The following is a 5,466-nucleotide window of genomic DNA, read 5'->3' as shown; positions in this document are numbered from 1 at the left end:
GATAGAAGCGACATTTTTTTACTGGATCCTGGACTGTGTGGAAATTGCTTGTAGAAACTCTGGGTTCCATTTCCTTTTCCTTTAACAGGAGATGCTTCTGTGGCAGAAGCTCAGGGATGTGCATTCGCTGCCCAGTGACCCAGCAAGGGCGGCACTGATCCCCCTGTTCTGTGCTGCTGACTCCAACCTGGGAACCGGGGGCAACTGCTGTGAGCAGCTCCTTCATCCAGGGGCGTGTGACCACCCTTGTGCACCGCTGGCCTAGGGAGGGGAGTCGAGCTGAGGGGGCAGCTGAGCTGAAGTCAGGGGACACCCAGACAGCTGGGTTCCGTGGTCTCATGGACTCCAGGAAGGGAGGGGCAGACACCTTGCCCTGGGAGCCCCATGGCTGTGTGGGAAGCAGGTTTTTGTCTCCTTCTCTCTGGCCTGAAGCACTGTGCAAACTTTCAAGCCGTCAGCCCATGAGAAACAGTAATAATCAGTGTCGTCCTCAGCATGAACTGAGGGGGTCAGAGAGGCTGACTTGGAGCCAGAGAATCAACCTGGGAGTCCTGAGGGTCATTTGCTATTTCCATAGATCAGATGTGCGGAGGCCTTTCCTGGGAGCTGTTGGTACCAGCTCACATAAAGACCCCCAGTGTTGCTGCTGCTTCCAGTGCAGGAGAGGGTGACCCTCTGACCCAAAGTCCCAGACACGGAGGGCAGCTGAGTCAGCACAGCCTGGGCCCAGGATCCTGGAAGGGGGAGAGACAGAGATAGTGATTGTGGGCTTCAGGAAGAAGAGGAGGGAGAAGGGATGTGTCTTCCCCGGGCCCTTCCCCTGTCCCCGCATCCAGTCACCTGTGCAGAGAGTGACCAGCGTGAGGCGCAGAGGGGACCAGGCCATGGTGGACACGGTCAGGGCGTCCTGCCTTCTGTGGCCCCACAGCTGAGCAGAGTGTCCCCACCTCTCCGTCCCCTCTTCATACTGAGAGAGGGAGTGTTCATTCATGCAAATAACCCCACCATTGCACCCATACTCCACCCCACAGCTCTCTGACCCCTCCCTGGGCTCTGGATCAGGTCCCTGTGTCTGAGGGTGCCCAGGGGGTGGCAGGGGCGCAGCTGTGGGTGGCCCAGGGGTGGGAGGTCACAGCTGGGAACCCTGAGCTGAAGCCACCATACAGTGCCAGGAGACTGGGCCCAGCTCTCACCCACCAACCCTCAAGAACTGCCCCCGAGCCCCCTGGTGTCCAGGCCCAGATATGCATCCTATGACCGGCTGATCAGAGCCCCTCAGGGACAGATCCTGCTCCCTGCTCTGGGAACTGTCCCCTCCTTAGGGCCAAAATCCACTTTTGTGTTCCCCATGATCTCAGGGCTGACCGTGGCTTCCTCTCAAACCCTTCAGCACGAGTCTGTCCCATGGCGTCCTGGCTGCTTAAGGGGTCAGGACTGAGAGGGCGTCTGGAGGCCATCTCACGTGGAGGGTTGTATAATAAAGAGGAGCCCGGGATTGGGTAGGAAAGTCATGAAGCATAAGAGGAGGAGAGGGGCCCCGAGGAAAGGGCTGAAGAGGAGCCAGAGGAGGCAGGGGGGAGCTGAGGGTTAGGCTCGGCTCTGGGGGCTCCTGCTTTCTCTGCTCCTGGGGAAGCGGGTAGAGTCTGAAGACCTTGACAGGACGCCCTCTAATTCTGGGTCCTCAGTCCTGTTTGAAGCTTCACTCCCAAAGCTTGAGGGGCCAGGGCTCTAAGTCTGTCTCCTGAGAGGAAGCACCTGCTGAGACCTCCAACTCAGTCCACTGAGCCCAGGGACAAGCCCGGGTCAGGGGGCCATCTGGTGTGCTCGGTTCCGCCAGTTCCGAGAGGGTGCACAGCGCCCCCTGGTGACGCGCTCGGGGTATGTCCAGGGTGGGAAAATGTGAGGAAGGAAAGAGCTGCGTTTTCCAACTAAGAGCCCATCAGTGAGGGGAGTGTATCCTCTGCCCACTGACCCAGCAACCGGGTGCTCTGACCCCACTGCTCTGTGTCTGACGCTGACCCGGGCACCTGGGGCAACTCCTGTCAGCAGCTCCTTCCACCCAGGGGTTTGAGACCACTCCTTGTTGGGCTGCTGCCCTTGGGGAGGGGAGGCAGGCTGAGGGGGTTGCGGTGCTGCCGAGCGTGAGGCTCAGCTCCCTGGACTCTGAGGACTTGGGACACCAAGGAGGGAGGGGTGATCGCAGGGCCAACCACCGGCCGCACCTCACATTCAGCACTGATGACCCAGGTGGGGTCAGGCCCAGGTCTTCCTGGCCCCACAGTCACCAGCAGGGGGGATGGGGGTGCACACGAGCCTGCTTTCCCCTCGCTCGGTCTCCCCTTGTTGCTGCTCCATCTCCGCACACAAGGCCTGGTCCACGTGCTGAGGAGCCCAGCCATGACCTGGCATCCCGGCCCCCAGGCAGTCGGCCGAGAGTGAGCGGATTTTTGGAGCCAGTTCTGAGTAAGGTTCTTCCAGGAGCATAAGTCCTCCCATAAGCCTCGAGGTGTGTCCGTAGACAGCACAGGTTTGCGGAAATTCCTCCCAACTTCCAGTCTTATGCTTAAATAAAGACACAGTTTTCCCCATGGCCTCGGATGTGAATTGTGTTTCTGGGGTTTTGGATTTATCACAATCCAAAAACTGGGAGTGAATGTGTTATGGGGAATTAACATGCCTGGACTGAATTGTAAGACAATTCTCGGGGGTTATTTCCCAATAACAGACAAAGACATACATCTGGAATTTTGATGTTCCTAAATATTTGGGGAGAGGGGGTAGTTTCTTGTTCACCACAGATTCCTGCCACCAACAAAAGGCTGTGATTCAGGAGCTCCAGTTGGGAAACTGCACTCTAGAAAATTCCACTGGTGGTGCCCCTTCGGGCAAATGGAATATTAATTTGTCTCCAAGATCAAGTTCATGATGCTGTACATCTCTTAGTGTGATTTGAATGACAAGAGTCCTAAGGGCAGTGGCGGGGGTCTGAGTCTCCCTGTGGAGCCAAGCCTCATTGCCAACAACAGAGGCAGAGAGGGGTCCCTTGGAGGGATGGACACACCCGGGGAGAGCTGGGAGGACACATGTGGCCATGAACCACTGGACAGGAGACGGGCCCAGAGTCTGCTTCCCCATGGGGACCCTGACCTGTCCCACCCTCTCCCCGCCTCTCCTGCCACTAAGCGCTGAGCCCTCTGAGCACAAGGGCAGGTTTTGGTAGCACTTCCCCCATGGGCTTACATCACTGCGGCATTGTAACTACCAGTTCCCAGACCACAGTGATAATCGGCTTTGTCCTCAGACTGGGCCCCCGAGATGGTGAGGGTGGATTTGTTCCCAGAGATGGAGCCAGAGAAGTGAGCAGGGACCCCAGAATATCGGCTGCTTGTGCTGTAGATAAGCAGTCGGGGAGCCTGGCCTGGGGTCTGCTGGTACCAGCTGGGTAGTTACTGGTAGTGACTGACCCAGGGCTCAGTCCACAGGTGAGGGTGACCGTCCCCCCTGGACACACTGACAGTGCTGGCTCCTGGACCACAGTCTGAGCATCCACCCCTAAAAGGAACAAGAGAGAGACAGGGGTTGTTATGTAGACAAGGGCCCTCAGACCCTGCTTGGAGGTGCCCCAAGGATACAGAGTCCCGGCCCCTGACCTGAGCCGGAAGTGAGGAGCCCAAGCAGAAGCAGCGTCCAGGCCATGGTGGGGACCCTCCCAGGATGCGGCCTCCTCAGCCTCCTGGGCTGCAGGTGGAGTCCTGGGCCTTTTCATGCCTCCAGCCTGTCAGGAGGAGGAGGGGCCTCATGCAAATCACTTCCTCCTCTCCCTGCCAAGGTCACCTGATGTCCCCTCAAGTAGGGGTTCTAGAAGGAGGCAGATGCTGGACCTCACCCAGAGCGGGACAGCACGGGGAGGAGCCCCTGAGTGATGGGGTGACTTCTTTCAGCAAATGTGCTCCTGTGACCTTGGTGACCTCGATCCTCCCTGGAGTGTCTGAGGCTGAAGGAGGAGTTTGCAAGTCTTCCTCTGCTTCTGCTAAGTCGCTTCAGTCACGCCCGGCTCTGTGTGACCCCATGGACAGGCTCCTCTGTCCACGGGATTCTCTAGGCAAGAATACTGGGTTGGGTTGCCATTTCCTTTTCCAAAGTCTTCCTTGCTTGTCCCAATAATCCAGCCTTTCTCGCACCTGAGCCCATCTTTAGAATACGCTCTGTCTCCTCAGGGAACCCTGGGTCCCGTCTGTGTGGTGCTGTCCGTCCTCCTCTCCAGCCCTGAGCCGAGCAGGAAATCCCGGAGCCTGTGTCTGCTGTGAAGGGTAAGGGGTGGCCCTTGAAGCACTCTTTTAAACTGTCTCTAGTCCCAGAGGTGGGGAGACCAGGATGGGAGGTGGGGAGTGGCATGCAGAGCCGCATGGGCAGGCTTAGGGTGACAGCGTCCTGTGCTGTAAACAGCCATGACCACGTGGAGTACCTTCAATAGAACTGTGGATTTCAGGGGGAAAGGTCACCATCTCATCATGCAATTATGACAGCTGGCAAGTTCAGTCACAACAAAGTTGGGACACATGTCTCATCATCAGAAATAGAAAAACACGGTGTGTGAACAGGTAGGTGTGGTGAGCATCGTGGACCTTGTAAGACTCCCTTCCCTGTGGTTCTGGATGGAGCTGATGGACCCGGGACGGAGGAGGTGTGTGGGGGCAACGAGGAGGAGAAGGAGCTCAGACATCTCAAGTTAACGTGTGTGGAAGAGACGGGAAAGTCTTGTTCATTCTTGTTTCTTTGACATAAAAATGTAAATACTATTCTTATTTGTATTCATGTTAGATTTGCTGCTAAAGTAGCTGTTTAATAAAATTCACATGATTTTTGTCAGAGGTGTTTGAGAACCTCAGCTCACAGAGGAGAAAAAAACATATTCCTACTGAATTCTTTTCTTATTATACGAACATGTTGATGACAGTGTGGCTGAACTTCTGATTTCATATATTTCAGGTTACAAGTGTAAACATAAACTATTAATAAAACGGGAAGGAACGAGTAAGGGAGCCACAAAAACTGACACAATGTCAGTTTCCATAGTTCAATTCAAAATGTTGAAACTGCCAAATAACACACCAGGGAACATTTTTAAATGACAGAGATGGTGACAGAGGGTCCTTGCCTGCATCCCTCTTCCACGGGGAACACCCGGGCGTTCTGTGGGCAATGGGGCCGCCTCTGCAGGGGTCTCTCATCCCCTGTCCAGGTACCCCTGGAGGTCGAGGTTCCTGAAGGAAGTTCATTTTTGTTGTATGACCGTCCCTCTGTCCTTGGTTGGATGTCAGGTCTGGGCACTGACCCCACGACAGAGCAGCAGGAATTGAGAGGTACGCGTGTGGCTCTGAGCTGAGAGCTGCCGTGTCCCCTGGGGGCCCAAGTGCAGGACGTCACCCTCCAATGAGGACCCTGCTGCCCACGTGGGCAAGAGCC

At 56.1% G+C, this 5,466-nt stretch overlaps 1 pseudogene; it reads right to left on the bottom strand.

Moving 5' to 3' along the window:
- Positions 1-2,785: 2,785 nt before the first annotated feature.
- Positions 2,786-3,696, bottom strand: LOC123332160 (annotated as a pseudogene).
- Positions 3,697-5,466: the final 1,770 nt, after the last annotated feature.

This window comes from Bubalus bubalis, chromosome 17, assembly GCF_019923935.1.
Source record: "Bubalus bubalis isolate 160015118507 breed Murrah chromosome 17, NDDB_SH_1, whole genome shotgun sequence".
Classification (NCBI taxonomy): domain Eukaryota; kingdom Metazoa; phylum Chordata; class Mammalia; order Artiodactyla; family Bovidae; genus Bubalus; species Bubalus bubalis.
Note: the sequence above shows the minus strand (reverse complement) of the source record. Positions and strands in the feature narration are given on the sequence as shown.